This window comes from Sorex fumeus, unplaced genomic scaffold (genome assembly GCF_029834395.1).
Source record: "Sorex fumeus unplaced genomic scaffold, SorFum_2.1 ptg000058l, whole genome shotgun sequence".
In the NCBI taxonomy this organism is placed as follows: domain Eukaryota; kingdom Metazoa; phylum Chordata; class Mammalia; order Eulipotyphla; family Soricidae; genus Sorex; species Sorex fumeus.
The window spans coordinates 12,567,733-12,581,285 of NW_026606115.1; the positions used below are offsets into that span (position 1 = coordinate 12,567,733).

General features: G+C 42.5%; 1 protein-coding gene and 1 non-coding gene across 2 annotated transcripts in view; both read left to right on the top strand.

Annotated features, from left to right (window-relative positions):
• TRPC5 (transient receptor potential cation channel subfamily C member 5) overlaps window positions 1–13,553 on the top strand; it is a 208,719-nt gene that overhangs the window by 84,167 nt on the left and 110,999 nt on the right. The window lies entirely within an intron of this gene.
• On the top strand, window positions 12,813–12,944 carry LOC130034309 (small nucleolar RNA SNORA9). The gene has a single exon (XR_008794081.1). It is a non-coding gene; the product is annotated as a small nucleolar RNA SNORA9 (small nucleolar RNA).

The window sequence follows — 13,553 nt, forward strand, 5'->3', positions numbered from 1 at the left end:
ATCCTTGCCATGAATTCAGTTGCCCCAGATTTGTTCTCTGACTCCTCTTATTGTCTCTGGAGCACCACCAGGAGTCATAGCTTAATGCAGAGCCAGGACTAAGCCTTGAGAACTGCCAGGTTTGGCCAAAAACAAGAACAAACAATAAAGCACTTAAATATTTCCAACTTTTTATTTTTTACTGTGTTTGGCATATCAAACACAGTAACATTTGTCACAATGAAGACGTTACTGGGCCCGCTCGATCAAATCAATGAACAACGGGAGGACAGTGTCAGTGACAGTTATTTTTTTAATTTCTGAGATAGAATAAATTGAGTAAACAGAAAGAAAATAAAACTTTTCCACATGTTTTAATCTTTGGTATGAATTTATTATTTATTTTTTCTTTCATTTTGAAGATTTCATATCTCTAGTTCTCACAGTACATGAATAAAATGAATAAAGAGTGAATCCTACTGCCGATCACCATGGAACTCAGAAAAACACACGAGGGCCACAGCTTTGTCCTCTAGTGAGAGCCCTTACAATATCATAATAGGATGCCATACAGGTAAAAAAAGGTTTAATGTTGCTGTCCTTATATGATTTTTCACAAACATTCCTTTTATTTTTTATTTGGTGGCCACATCCAGTGTAAATAGGGGAGCCATAAAATAATAATCAAGGGGCCATAGAGATGGTACAAGGGTTCATACATTTGCCTTGCATACAGCCACCTTGGTTTAATCCCCATCACTAAGTGGTCTCCTGAATATTTACAGCTGCAGTACTGGGTGTCCCCTGAAGATGACTGGGGTAGACTTCAAACATTTTATGCATGAAACCCTAACAATAAAAGTATTTCGAATTATGGTGCATCAAATGGAGAACTATGTAGCTGTTAGAAAAGACAAAGTCACGAAATTTACAAATGGTACTACATGGAAAGTATCATGTTAAGCGAAATGACTCAGAAAGAAAGGGATAGACATAGAAATATTGCATTCATCTGGGGAGCATAAAGTAACAAAATAGGAGACTAACACCCAAGAATGGCCGAAATTAGTACCAGGAATTTTACTCCATGGCTTGAAGGCCAGACACACATGCTAGGGGAAAAGGGAGCTCAGATAGAGAAGGAAGCACCAAATAAAGGGTGTTGGGAGGATCCTCCCAGGATGGGAGAAGCATGCTGAAAGTAGACTATAGACCAAACATGATTGCCACCCATTGCCTCTTTTGCAAACACAACACCCAAATGGAGAGAGAGAACAAAAGGGAATGCCCTGTCACAGAGGCAAGGTGGGATGGGGGGAATGGGGGGTGGGAGGGATACTGGGATCCGTGGTGGTGGGAAATGGGCACTGGCGGAGGGATGGGTATTTGATCATTGTATAATTGAAACCCAAGCACAAAAATTTCTAAGGCTACAACTGTACCTCATGGTGTCTCACTAATAAAAATTAAAAATAAAAAATAAAAAAATAAAACGTGACAGTAAAACAAAATGTGAAAATAGGGGCTGGAGCGACAGCACAACGGGGAGGACGTTTGCCTTGCACGCAGCCATCCTGGGTTCGATTCCTAGAACCCCATATGGTCCCCTGAGCACAGCTAGGAGCAATTCCTGAGTGTATATCCAGGAGTAACCCCTGAGCATTACCGGTGTGACCCCAAAATAAAAAAATGTGAAAATAAACATGTGTGCATCTGTTTCAAAAAGAGGTGATGAAGCATAGCTCTTATTGAGAAGGTGATATGTAAACAAAAAGTCAGAAGGAAGTGAAGCATTTTAACATTTAGGTATCAAAGTAAAAAAAATTCTGTCAGATCAATAATAGTGCAAAGTGCATCAAGAGGAAGGTGTTTCTACAACAAAGTAACAACAGGTCAAAGGCAACATAACAGACCTAATCCATAGAACTGTATCATTTCACCTAAGACCCTTTCAGAACTTCCAGTGACTTCTATACTACTAAGTCCAATGATCAATTGACAGCCTTTTTCTTGTTTGTCCTTGAAACAATTGATCACTATTAAAATCATCTTCATCTGCTGTCTCTTCCTTGGTGATCTCATACATATAGATAGATAGATAGATAGATAGATATAGATATGGATATGAGGTAATATATAATAAATTATATAGACATTTACACACCCATATAAATGTAAGTGTGTATAAGTACACACATACATCCACACACTTATGTGTATATATGGAGATGACTCCCAGATTAATTTAGCTAGCTAAGACCTTTTCCTGTATTTCCATATCTGTATATCTGATTTCTTTCTCATTGATTTCTGATATCTAAAACTCAGTATATCCAAAACTGGATAATTTTTTCCCTCCAATTCCTGTTCTATCTATACCATTCTCCACCACAAAAAATGGCAAAAAAAACTCTAGAGGCCAGAGGTACAGCAGGAAGGGTGTTTGTCTTGAATGTTGCTGACCTGAGTTCGGTCCCCAGCATTCCATATGGTCCCTCGAGTAACACCAAGCGTAATTACTGAGTGCCAAAACAAGAGTGAGCTCTGGGCATCATCAGATGTGACCTCAAAAGCCAAAAAAAATGACAACTCAAGACTTCTAATTATATAGGATAATAATTATATGAGACCCATTGTATTTACTGGTTTTGGCATATTGAATACGCCACGGATAGCTTGCCAGACTCTGCCGTGTGGGCGAGATACACTCGGTGGCTTGCCAGGCGCATGCCTCAAGCAAATGCAATCGAACGTCCAAGCTCGCAAAGCAGTGCAGAGAAGCAATAAAGGAAGACCTCAAAGAGAGAAGAGCAGCAGTGCTGTTAGATGCGGCAGAAGCCAGGAAAATCATTCGCAATGCCCACCTGTGCTTCACCAACTACAAGACCAAGATAACTGCCCTCTGACATCCTGAAGGATCTATCACATCTTCCAGAAGGGCAATGGAGAAGATTATCCATGACTTCTACTCAGATCTCTTTGATAGCCACATCCACCTGCCCACATACCAAATTCCGCAGGATGGATATGTCGTTCCCAACGTTCTCCCTTCCAAAATCTGACACTCCATTTTGTCGGTGAAGAAACGAACGGCACCTGGCCCAGACAAGGTCAGACCTGAACACCTGAAGAACCTGCCATCAGTACTCATCAATACACTGGTTCAGCTCCTCACAGGCTACCTGTCTGAATACAAGGTTCTGTCCCAATGGAAAACCAGCAGGACCGTACTATTGTACAAGAAGGGAGACATCCTTGACTTTGGCAACTATCGCCTGATCTGCCTATTGTCTGTCATCTATAAGCTGCTCACTCAAGTCACCCTGAATATTATTGGCAGAACACTAGATAAAGGACAACCATGCGAGCAAGCCTGGTTCCACAAAGGATTCAGCACGATCGACCATATCCACACTATAAGCAGGCCCATTGAGGTTTCTCGAGAGTTCAAGGTGCCACTCTGTCTAACGTTCATTGATTAAAAGAAGGCCGTTGATTCTGCTGAGAGTGAAGCAGTCATCAAAGACCTAGTCAATCCGGGCATTCAAACTCAATACATCAGGATCCTCCGTGAGCTGTATATACAGATTGACTACCAGGATCTCACCTTTCTACAAAGAAGTGATCATCGATGTCAAGAGAGGGGTTTGGCAGGGTGATACCGTTTCACCAAAACTCTTCAGTGCCACCCTCAAAAATGTCATGCGTTGACTGGAATGGGAAGAAATGGGAGTGAAGATAGATGGTCGGCAACTACACCACCTCCGCTTTGCTGATGACATTGTTCTAATTACACCAAATATTAGCCAATCGGCACAAATGCTGGCCAACTTCGACCATTAGTGTGGAAAGGTTGGACTACAGCTGAATCTCACGAAGACAATGTTTATGAGAAGCAGTCTCGTTCCTGACGTTCTATTCGCTGTCAGTGGAATGACCATCTCCGAGTGCAACAGTTATGTGTACCTAGGTTGAGAAGTCAACATGATGAATGACCTGGCACCTGAGTTGCACAGGAGGAATAGAGTGGCTTGGAACGCCTTCCAGAGCATCGAAGAAATAGCTAAGAGGATGAAGAACCACCGACTTTGGGCACATCTCTTTGATTCCACTGTTCTTCCTGCATTAACATAAACCTCAGAGACCAGGGCCCTATGAAAGCAGGATGAGAACACTATTCAGATCTCCCAGAGAGGAATCGAAAGAGCTATGCTTGGAGTATCACGTTTCACTCAAATGAGAGAAGGAATCCGGAGTTCCGACCTCTGTCTACAATCAAGAATCAGGGATGCTGTCTCGTTTGCCAAGGTGTCGAAAATCAGATGGGCTGGACACGTAATGAGATTTGGAGACAACTGCTGGACTAGAGCCACTACAGACTGGATTCCATAGAACGTCAAAAGACCACGTGGCCACCCACTTATGAGATGGTCAAACTTCTTTGTTAAGACCCTGAACGATCTGTTTGCACTCTTCATGCTCCTAGAACAAGCAGATGCCATTGGGCTACACTAGCACGCAACAGGGATGAATGGAGACATTACTGGCGTCCGCTCGAGCAAATCGATGAATAATGGGATGTCAAGTGATCAAGTGATCAATAATTATATAGGGTTTTTTATTGCAAGTTTGCCTCTTTCCCATAAGCTACAGCTAATCCACAAGATAGCCTGTTAACTTTGCTATATATATATATATATATATATATATATATATATATATATATATTCCGATTTAAAATATATTCCGATATAAAATAACTTCTTATTTTGAGACACCAACGTTCACATTTCACCTTGATCGTTTCAACAGACTCTTAGCAAGATTTCTTTTGCACATTCTACTCTCCTCTCAACACAAATGTCAAAGTGATCTCCTAAAAATATAAGTAATGTCACTCTTCCTTTAATGGCTCTTTAATTCTTTCAGAGTAAAACCCAGGTCATCATATCCTGTAAGGTTCTTCGTAATAAAATATAGATCATCTTCTCTATGCAATCCTTGTTCCAGCCATGGCCTCTGCTATCCTTCCATTACCAGACACACTTCCTCTTACTCTACTTTTTAAAGCGTTTTCTATTGCTCATGGCACTCCAAAACTCAGTTCTATGAATCAGTTCTCCTGTTGTTATCTTGCTGCAAACACTTCCTCCCAAGGCACTTTGCACTATTATTGATCTGACAGAATTTTCTTTTCTTTGATACCTAAATGTTTAAATGCTTCACCTCCTTCAGATGTTTTGTTTACATCTCACCTTCTCAACAAGAGGTATGCTTCATCTCTTTTTAAAACAGATGCACAAATGTTTATTTTCACATTTTTTGAAGCATCATAATTCTAAATACTTCTACTGTTAGGGTTTCAAGCATAAAATGTTCCAAGTCTAGGGGCTGGAGTGATAGCACAGCAGGTAGAGCGTTTGTCTTGCACGCGGCCAACCCAGGTTCGATTCCCAGCATCCCATATCATCCCCTGAGCACCTCCAGGGATAATTCCTGAGTGCAGAGAAAGCAGTGACCCCTGTGAATCGCCGGGTGTTACCCAAAAAGCAAAAAACATGTTCCAAGTCTACCCCAGTCATCCTCAGGGGACATCCAGGACTGCACTTGAAAATGTTCAGGAGAACACTTAGTGATGGTGATTGAACCAAGGCCGGCTGCATGCAAGACAAACGTATGAATCCCTGTATTATTTCTACAGCACCTTGAGTATTATTTTTCATGGTTCCCTTCTCTACAACACGTCAAGCACATAGTAGTCAAACTTACAGAACGAGTAACAGGACTAATAAATAATTCCTTATAATTGTATAGCCCTTATACTTTTATAAAAGTGCTTTCACACAGTATCCACTTGATCTTTAAAATTAATATATAGCTTATATATGATAACACTGAGTATATATTATCTTCATTTTGGAAATATTGGTATAAAAAGAATCAAAAATAATCTATCCAGAGTAATATAGCTGTAATGTTATAGAACCATGAATTGAGTTCCATGCTTTTATCACATAGCCTCCAATGTTTTACTGCAAAGCTCACAGTTCTTGTGGAAAGGCCTTCCACTTCCTTTGTTAAGACAGAGACATAGCCTGATTATGCCATTAACCTAATGCCTTGAAACCTAATGTCTTGCCAGCTGATGGTAAAATAAACATGAAGTCATTTAGAAGCCTGAGTTTATGTGAGGAATTGCTATGTGAATGTCAGAGAAAATTATGCCATTCCCAAATGATGCTCTCTCCAAGAAGAAAAGCAACATTTGAATACACCAGCTGCTTAGTGTAATATATCATTTGTTTTTTCTTAACAGATTCTGCCTTGTATTAGCTTTACACATGAAACCATTTAGTCCCTCAAAGTAACAAATACCAAGAGGGGAAAATTATAGTCTAAAAAGGCACATGCTACTTAAAGTGTATCCTAGTGGCCTCTTCCACTGTGTTACCAACAAGTCACTAACTATTCATGTTGAGAACTCTCCCACACTTTCACTGCCACTTTCACAGAAGAAAGGTGGAAACTGTTTCCTTAAGCATAGCACCAAAGAGGGAACTGCTGTTTACTTGGCAGGAGAGAACAAGACAGTTCATACTTGGCAATCTTCTACTGTTGGCATCCAATCCAAAAGCTGCTGCATTCGGCAGAGGTGGCAACAATTTTGTACTCAAGATAAGAGTGCAAGATGAATATATATATGCATGCTTTTTAACAGAGATTCCTGTAATCCCTAGTAAGCTTACAGTAGGATAAATAAATGGCATAGCCAGGGGAAAAAAACATGACAAATTCTCAGTAACTTTGACAACTGAATTCACAATACCAGAGATGGTGGCCTCTTTTGCTGATTGCCAGAATTATATTTATATGTGTGTAAAGTTTTAGGAAGGTCGTCCCAGGATGGGAGAAGCATGCTGAAAGTAGAATATGGACAGAACAGGATTGCCACTCAATGCCTCTTTTGCAAACAACAGCACCCAAAAGGAGAGAACAAAAGGGAATGCCCGCTCAAGAGGCAGGGTTAGATGCGGGGATGCGGGGGTGAGAGGGATACTGGGAACCGTGGTGGTGGAAAATGGGCACTGGTGGAGGGATGGTTACTTGATCATTGTATAATTGAAACCTAAGCACAAAAATTTGTTGTTTGTTTTTTAATTTTTATTAGTGAAACACCATGAGGTACAGTTGTAGACTTACAAATTTTTGTGCTTGGGTTTCAATTCTACAATGATCAAATACCCATCCTTCCACCAGTGCCCATTTCCCACCACCAAAGGTCCCAGTATCCCTCCCACCTCCCATCCCCCCATCCCACCCTGCCTCTGTGGCAGGGCATTCCCTTTTGTTCTCTCTCTTCATTTGGGTGTTGTGGTTTGCAGAAGAGGCAATGGGTGGCAATCATGTTTGGTCTATAGTCTACTTTCAGCATGCTTCTCCCACCCTGGGAGGATCCTCCCAACATCCTTTATTTGGTGCTCCCTTCTCTATCTGAGCTGCATTTATCCCTAGCATGTGTGTCTGGCCTCCAAGCCATGGAGTAAAATTCCTGGTACTAATCTCGGCCATTCTTGGGTTTTAGTTTTCTATTTTGTTTCTTTATGCTCCCCAGATGAATGCAATCTTTCTATGTCTAATCCTCTCTTTCTGACTCATTTCGCTTAACATGATACTTTCAATGTAGTACCACTTGTATGTATATTTCATGACTTCATCTTTTCTGACAGCTACATAGTACTCCTTTGTGTAAATGTACCAAAGTTTCTTTAACCAGTCATCTGTTCTCAGGCACTCAGTTTTTTCCAGATTCTGGCTATTGTAAAGAGTGCTGCAATGAACAAACAAGTGCAGATGTCACTTCAACTATACTTTTTTTGCCTCTCTGGAATATATTCCCAGGAGTGGTATTGCTGGGTCAAATGGGAGCTCAATTTCTAATTTTTTGAGAATCATCAATACTGTTTTCCAAAAGGGCTGAACCAGTCTTCATTCCCACCGGCAGTGAAGGAGGGTCCCTTTCTCGCCACATCCGTGCCAGCACCAGTTGCTTTTGTTCTTTTGGATGTGTGCCAGTCTCTGTGGTGTGAAATGATATCTCATTGTTGTTGTCATATGCATCTTCCTGATGATTAATGATGTAGAGCATTTTCTCATGTGTCTTTTAGCCATTCGGATTTCTTTTTTTTTATTTTATTTATTGAATCACTGTGGGAAAGGTTACAAAGCTTTCAGGTTTAGGTCTCAGTCATGCAAATATCAAACACATTTCCCTTTACCAATACTTATTTTTTACCATGAAGAACCCCAATAAAACCCCACCACCCACCCCTCCCCGTCCCTGTGAGGCAGATGAATTCTAGTTAACACTCTATCTGCTTTGATTAGATTCATTGTTTCAATAAAAGATTCACCACTATTATTTAGAGTTTACCCCCCACCCAAATCAGACATGCTGAAAAAACTTTGTGAAGTGATTTGCTTTCTACAGCTGGGTTCAAGAATTAAATGTTGGTTTTGGATTTCTGCTATTTTACCTATTGACCCTGGAAGTATTTCTACTGAAAGTCAGATAGTTAAGAAATTGGTTTCTGTGTTCTGGAGTCGTGGCCGTGCTGGAGAGCCGCTAGTGGGGGGCAACTGGTGGCCTCGGTAGGGCGTGAAGGGCGGACCGAAACGCCCCCCTTCCCATGAGGTTTTAGTCGCCCCCACACTCCCGGCTCATACCTGCTGTCCACAAGGCTCCCATGTGGCCGCCATCTTTCTTTCCAGAGAGGTGAGGGCGAATGGGGCAACACCCTTTCCCCTCCGGCAGACTTGATGGGCTGGATCAACGCATAGTCCGTTCACTTTTCTGCTCCAAGCTGCCAGGCTCTGCATTAAGTCGTTGTGCTTCTGGGGCCGTGGCTGTGCTGGAGAGCCGCTCGCGGGGGGCGACTGGTGACCTCGGTAGGGCGTGAAGGACGGACAAGAACGCCCCCCAACCCATGAGGTTTTAGTCGCCCCCACACCCCCGGCTCATACCTGCTGTCCACAAGGCTCCCATGTGGCCGCCATCTTTCTTTCCAGAGGGAGGAGGGCGGAAGGGAGCAACACCCTTTACCCTCTGGGCAGAAATTATTGCCTGGATTAACGCATAGTCCTTTCACTTTTCTGCTCCAAGCTGCTGGGTTCTGCATTAAGTCCTTATGCTTCTGGGGCTGTGGCCGTGCTAGAGAGCCGCTCGTGGGGGGCAACTGGTGACCTCGGTAGGGCGTGAAGGACGGACCAGAACGCCCCCCTTCCCATGAGGTTCTAGTCACCTCCACACACCCAGCCCATACCTGCTGTCCACAAGGCTCCCATGTGGCCGCCATCCTTCTTTCCAGAGAAGAGAGGGCGAATGGGGCAACACCCTTTCCCCTCCGGCAGACTTGATGGCCTGGATTAACGCATAGTCCGTTCACTTTTCTGCTCCAAGCTGCTGGGTTCTGCATTAAATCCTTGTGCTTCTGGGGCTGTGGCCGTGCTGGGGAGCCGCTCGTGGGGGGCAACTGGTGGCCTCGGTAGGGCGTGAAGGAAGGACCGGAACGCCCCCCTTCCCATGAGGTTTTAGTCGCCCCCACTCCCCCGTCTCATACTTGCTGTCCACAAGGCTCCCATGTGGCCGCCATCTTTCTTTCCAGAGAGGAGAGGGCGAATGGGGCAACACCCTTTCCCCTCCGGACAGACATGATGGCCTGGATCAACGCATAGTCCGTTCACTTTTCTGCTCCAAGCTGCCGGGTTCTGCATTAAGTCCTTGTGCTTCTGGGGCTGTGGCCGTGCTGGGGAGCCGCTCGTGGAGGGCAACTGTTGACCTTGGTAGGGCGTGAAGGACGAACCGGAACGCCCCCCTTCCCATGAGGTTTTAGTCATCCCCACACCCCCGGCTCATACCTGCTGTCCACAAGGCTCCCATGCGGCCGCCATCCTTCTTTCCAGAGAAGAGAGGGCGAATGGGGCAACACCCTTTCCCCTCTGGGCAGAAATGATTGCCTGGTTTAACGCATAGTCCGTTCACTTTTCTGCTCCAAGCTGCTGGGTTCTGCACTAAGTCCTTGTGTTTCTGGGGCTGTGGCCGTGCTCCAAACTTAACTCTGATTTTCAGGGAGAAAGATTGGGTGGTTTACTTCTCATTGGTCACTTTGTATATAGAGAGATGTTGCGCGGCCGCATAAGCGGCTGCACGGTTTTGAGAAAAAGTCCTAGTTCCCGCATACTCGAGCTGTGTTTGTAGAGGCTTCTGGTCACCAGGGTTCCATCTGGGGGAGGCGGGATGCGGCACCTACCCCATCTGGAACTTGCCGGTGATCTCGGCTCTTTTTGGAACCTGTTTTTTTTTTCCCCCTCCGGGATCTGTGGTTCCCGCACCCTCCATGTGGTCCTTCTCTTAGGCTGAATGCTTCAAAGATGGCCGCCATTCGGATTTCTTCTTTGAGAAAGTTTCTGTTCATTTGATTGCCCCATTTTTTGAGGGGGTTGGATGTTTTCTTCTTGTGAAGTTCAACCAGTACCTTGTATGTCCTTGATATCAACCCCTTGTCGGATGTGTATTCAGCGAATATCCTTTCCCATTCTGTAGACTGTCTTCGTATTTTGGTCACTGTTTCTTTTGATGTGCAGAAGCTTCTTAGATTAAGATAGTCCCATTTGTCTATCGCTGTTTTCACTTGTTTGGCCAGTGGTGTGACATCTTTGAAGATACCATTAACTTCAAAGTCATGGAGGGTTTTGCCAACTTTTTCTTCAATGTACCTTATGGATTCCGGTCTGATGTTGAGGTCTTTGATCCATTTTGATCTTCCTTTTGTACATGGTGTTAGGCAGAGTTCAAAGCCTACTTTTTGCCTGTAGCCATCCAGTTTTGCGAGCACAATTTGTTAAACAGGCTTTCCCTGCTCCAGTTCACATTTCTTGCCCCCTTATCAAAGATTAGATGATCAAACGCTTGGGGGGAGATGTCAGTATATTCAACCCTTTTCCATTGGTCTACAGCTCTGCCTTTGGTCCAGTACCATGCTGTTTTAATTAATACTGCTTTGTAGAATAGTTTGAAGTTAGGGAGGTTGATTCCTCCCATTTTCCTTTTCCCGAGAATTGTTTTAGCTATTGGTGAGGGTTTATTGTTATATATAAATTTCAGGAGTGTTTGCTCCATTTCTTTAAAGAATGTCATGGGCATCGTAATAGGGATCGCATTGAATTTTACAGTGCCTTGGGAAATATTGCCATTTTGGCAATGTTATTTCTCCCGATCCATGAACAGGGGATATTTTTTCATTTCCTCGTGTCCTCTTTTATTTCCTGGAGTAGCATTTTGTAGTTTTCTTTGTACAGGTCCTTTACTTTCTTAGTTAAGCTGATTCCTAGGTACTTGATTTTCTGAGGCACAATTGTGAACGGGATTGTTTTCTTCATGTCACTTTCTTCTCTTTCACTATTTGCATATAGGAAAGTCATGGACTTTTGGGTATTGATTTTATAGCCTGAAACTTTACTACACAAGTCTATTGTTTCTAGGAGTTTCTTGGTAGAGGTTTTAGGGTTCTCTAAGTATAGTTTCATAACTTCTGCAAATAGCGAGAGCTTGATTTCTTCCTTTCCTACCTGGATGCCCTTAATATATTTTTCTTGCCTAATCGCTATTGCAAGTACTTCCAGTACTATATTGAACAGTAGTGGAGAGATTGGGCATCCTTGATGTGACTCAAACACCCCCACCTAAAGAAAATGGTGATGAGGGGTCTCCAGGGCATCACCTGAGCATTCACTTTGTCATGCTCAGGGGATCAGATAGTCACAGGAATCAAACTTGAGTCAGCTATGTGTAAGCATGCACCTTAGCCTCTGTGATATCTCCCTGGACTCACAAATATTTATTGATTACCTACTATGTACAAGATATTATAGGTCATGGGACTATGATAGAAAGCACAATTTATCACAGACTTTGCCCTTATGGAGTTTCCATTCTACAAATTAAACGAGGGAAGATCTGTACAGAATTAGGGAGAAATATCTAAGACATGTGGTCAGAAAAAAAGATAAATAGTAGCAACAGTTTAGCATTATCATATATATGTGCAACAATTTCTGTTGCTGGAGATAACTTTTTAGTGATTAGCAAAGTTAGAATTATAACCCTGAACTGAGTGACTCCAGAGTCCACAAGTTTTCTAGAGTTACCACACTACAGGGCTGATATCTGACCCTAAAAATATCAGAAAACAAAGAAAATAACTTTAAGTATCTTTATATTCCTTTACTGAATCAAATTATGACCAATTATATCAGTCCTTCCTCAATTCTGCCTGCTTCCTAATAACCAGAGACATGGTTTTGATGGGGAAAGATATATTAAAATCTGGTTACAGTGTGCAGGAGTGTGGCATAGGAAATAACTAAAAAGGTTATAATTATATAAAAACCTCTGGACTATGACCATGCTCATGAGAAAAGAATAAATCAGAGACAAAATAATAATTCATGAGAATGCTTTTTAGTAAATTGTTGATTGGGGGTGAAAATAACCAGAAAGTTTGTGACCTCCAAGGCAACAAAATTCTGTGTCTATTGACAGTGAATCCCTGGAGTTGTAGGGAATAATAATGGCTACTAGATCACATTCTGCTAATACAGTAACTAATTCTTGGGACAGATAGGTGGATCAAGTGGAGGAGCACATACTTCACATGTGTGAGAGTTCCTGGGTTTAATCCACAGCACTGTGGATTCCAGGCACCACCACCATAATAGCAATAATAAAAACTCTAATTCTTTCATGTACATACACTGTCCATATCAGGCAAAAATAAAATTTAGCCTTCAGCATGCTTGGGTCTGGTGTGACCCTGTGCATTCCTACAGTGCTTGCAGGAAAAAGATGAAAAGATTTGAGGGCTAACCCTGCTCTATACAGAGCAAGGTTACAGAAATTTTAGACTACTGCAAAAGCAAAAAAAAAAACTTAATCGTTTGGAAATAAGAAATTATCCCTGTCCTCTGATTTATTCACCCTGATCTAATTATAGTAGATTGAAGCCAAAGTTGTTCAGGATTTTCAACAATTGCGCAGTTAAATATTGGAAGATGTCAATTGTTTCTTCACCCTTCCTCCTTTCCATTCTCAAATTGATTCAGAAGCACTTTGTTAATACTATTCATAAAGCCACTATTTTTTCTTTTTTTTTTTTTTTTTTTCCCCTTTATTATATTTTATTTTTTTTAAAGTTGTAGATTTACAATTTTTTGTGCTTTGGTTTCAATTATACAATGATCAGATACCCATCCCTCCACCAGTGCCCATTTTCCACCACCATGGATAATATCCCTCCCACCCCCATCCCCCCATCCCCCCGTCTCTGTGGCAGGGCAATCCCCTGTGTTCTCTCTCTCCTTTTGGGTGTTGTGGTCTGCAAAAGAGGCATTGAGTGGCAAACATGTTCAGTCCATAGTCTACTTTCGACATGCATCTCCCCTCCTGGGAGGATCCTCCAAACATCCTTTATTTGGTGCTCCCTTCTCTATCTGAATAGCCCTTTCCTCTAGGATACCCG